At 37.0% G+C, this 2,500-nt stretch overlaps 8 pseudogenes; all 8 read right to left on the bottom strand.

The window, feature by feature from the left end:
* Window positions 1-164: 164 nt before the first annotated feature.
* Window positions 165-283, bottom strand: LOC148487023 (5S ribosomal RNA; annotated as a pseudogene).
* Window positions 284-399: 116 nt separating this feature from the next.
* On the bottom strand, window positions 400-518 carry LOC148487022 (5S ribosomal RNA; annotated as a pseudogene).
* Window positions 519-634: 116 nt separating this feature from the next.
* Window positions 635-753, bottom strand: LOC148487021 (5S ribosomal RNA; annotated as a pseudogene).
* Window positions 754-871: 118 nt separating this feature from the next.
* LOC148487020 (5S ribosomal RNA) lies at window positions 872-990 on the bottom strand (annotated as a pseudogene).
* Window positions 991-1,101: 111 nt separating this feature from the next.
* LOC148487019 (5S ribosomal RNA) lies at window positions 1,102-1,220 on the bottom strand (annotated as a pseudogene).
* A 586-nt stretch (window positions 1,221-1,806) lies between these two features.
* LOC148487018 (5S ribosomal RNA) lies at window positions 1,807-1,925 on the bottom strand (annotated as a pseudogene).
* A 116-nt stretch (window positions 1,926-2,041) lies between these two features.
* On the bottom strand, window positions 2,042-2,160 carry LOC148487017 (5S ribosomal RNA; annotated as a pseudogene).
* A 116-nt stretch (window positions 2,161-2,276) lies between these two features.
* LOC148487016 (5S ribosomal RNA) lies at window positions 2,277-2,395 on the bottom strand (annotated as a pseudogene).
* Window positions 2,396-2,500: the final 105 nt, after the last annotated feature.

Raw genomic sequence — 2,500 nt, 5'->3', positions numbered from 1 at the left:
TACCAAGATAAGACGAGATGGGGCATGTCCAGTGTGGATTGGCTGTAGGTGCTCAAAAGTATTAACTTTAGACCTCTTTTACTTCTAAACTCAAGTAAATTCAATGATAAGTTGAAAAATTAAATGTAAAATGTAATAGAAAAGAATGTTATGGCAGTATAAATTACCTACAGCTCCTGGTATTCCCAGGTGGTCTCCCATCCAAGTACTAACCAGGCCCAACACTGCATAGCTTCCAAGATCAGACGAGATTGGGCATGTCCAGTGTGGTTTGGCTGTAGGTGCTCAAAGACATTAACTTTAGACTTCTTTTACTTCTTTACTCAAGTAAATTCATTGATAAGTTGAAAAAATTAAATGTAAAATGTAATAGAAAAGACGGTTATGGCAGTATAAAATTACCTACAGCACCTGGGATTCCTAGGTAGTCTCCCATCCAAGTACTAACCAGTCCCAACTCTGCATAGCTTCCAAGATCAGATGAGATTGGGCATGTCCAGTGTGGTTTGGCTGTAGGTGCTCAAAAATATTAACTTTTAACGTCTTTTACTTCTTTACTCAAGTAAATTCATTGATAATTTGAAAAAATGAAATGTAAAATGAAATAGAAAAGACTGTTATGGCAGTATAAAATTACCTATAGCACCTGGTATTCCTAGGTGGTCTCCCATCCAAGTACTAACCAGGCCCTACACTGCATAGCTTCCAAGATCCGATGAGATTGGACATGTCCAGTGTGGTTTGGCTGTAGTTTCTCAAAAATATTAACTTTAGACCTCTATTACTTCTTAACTCAAGTAAATTCAATGATAAGTGGGAAAAAAATAAAATGTAAAATGTAATAGAAAAGAATGTTATGGCAGTATAAAATTACCTACAGCTCCTGGTATTCCCAGGAGGATTCCCATCCAAGTACTAACCATGCCCAACACTGCATAGCTTCCAAGATCAGACGACATTGGCCATGTCCAGTGTGGTTTGGCTATAGGTGCTGAAAAATATTAACTTTAGACCTCTATTACTTCTTAACTCAAGGAAATTCATTGATAAGTTGAAAAAATTAAATGTAAAATGTAATAGACTGTTATGGCAGTATAAAATTACCTACAGCACTTGGGATTCCTAGGTGGTCTCCCATCCAAGTACTAACCAGGCCCAACACTGCATAGCTTCCAAGATCAGATGAGATTGGGCATATCCAGTGTGGTTTGGCTGTAGGTGCTCAAAAACGTTAACTTTAGACCTCTTTTACTTCTTTACTCAAGTAAATTCATTGATAAGTTGAAAAAATTAAATGTAAAATGTAATAGAAAAGAATCTTATGACAGTATAAAATTACCTACAGAACCTGGGATTCCTAGGTAGTCTCCCATCCAAGTAGAAACCAGTCCCAACACTGCATAGCTTCCAAGATAAGACGAGATTGGGCATGTCCAGTGTGGTTTGGCTGTAGGTGCTCAAAAACATTAACTTTAGACCTCTATTACTTCTTAACTCAAGTAAATTCATTGATAAGTTGAAAAAATTAAATGTAAAATGTAATAGAAAAGAATGCTATGGCAGTATAAAATTACCTACTGCACCTGGTTTTTCCAGGTGGTCTCCCATCCAAGTACGGACCACGCACAACACTGCATAGCTTCCAAGATAAGACGAGATTGGGCATGTCCAGTGTGGATTGGCTGTAGGCGGTCAAAAACATTAACTTGAGACCTCTATTACTTCTTAACTCAAGTAAATTCATTGATAAGTTGAAAAAATTAAATGTAAAATGTAATAGAAAAGAATGTTATGGCAGTATAAAAATACCTACAGCACCTGGGATTCCTAGGTGGTCTCCCATCCAAGTACTAACCAGGTCCAACACTGCATAGCTTCCAAGATCAGATGGGATTGGGCATGTCCAGTGTGGATTGGCTGTAGGTGCTCAAAAGCATTAACTTTAGACCTCTATTACTTCTTAACTCAAGGAAATTCATTGATAAGTTGAAAAAATTAAATGTAAAATGTAATAGAAAAGAATGTTATGGCAGTATAAAATTACCTACAGCACCTGGTATTCCCATGTGGTCTCCCATCCAAGTTCTAACCAGGGCCAACACTGCATAGCTTCCAAGATCAGACAAGATTGGGCATGTCCAGTGTGGTTTGGCTGTAGGTGCTCAAAAACATTAACTTTAGACCTCTTTTTCTTCTTAACTCAAGTAAATTAATTGATAAGTTGAAAAAATTAAATTTAAAATGTAATAGAAAAGAATGTTATGGCACTATAAAATTACCTATCGCACCTGGTAATCCCAGGTGGTCTCCCATCCAAGTACTAACCAGGCCCAACACTGCATAGCTTCCAAGTTCAGACGAGATTGGGCATGTCCAGTGTGGTTTGGCTGTAGGTGCTGAAAAATATTAACTTTAGACCTCTTTTACTTCTTAACTCAAGTAAATTCATTGCTAAGCTGAAAAAATGCAATGTAAAATGTAATGTTATGGCTATATAAAA

Source organism: Taudactylus pleione, unplaced genomic scaffold, assembly GCF_031769625.1.
Source record: "Taudactylus pleione unplaced genomic scaffold, aTauple2 ptg000550l, whole genome shotgun sequence".
NCBI lineage: Eukaryota > Metazoa > Chordata > Amphibia > Anura > Myobatrachidae > Taudactylus > Taudactylus pleione.
This window is presented reverse-complemented; position numbering and strand designations above follow the sequence as displayed.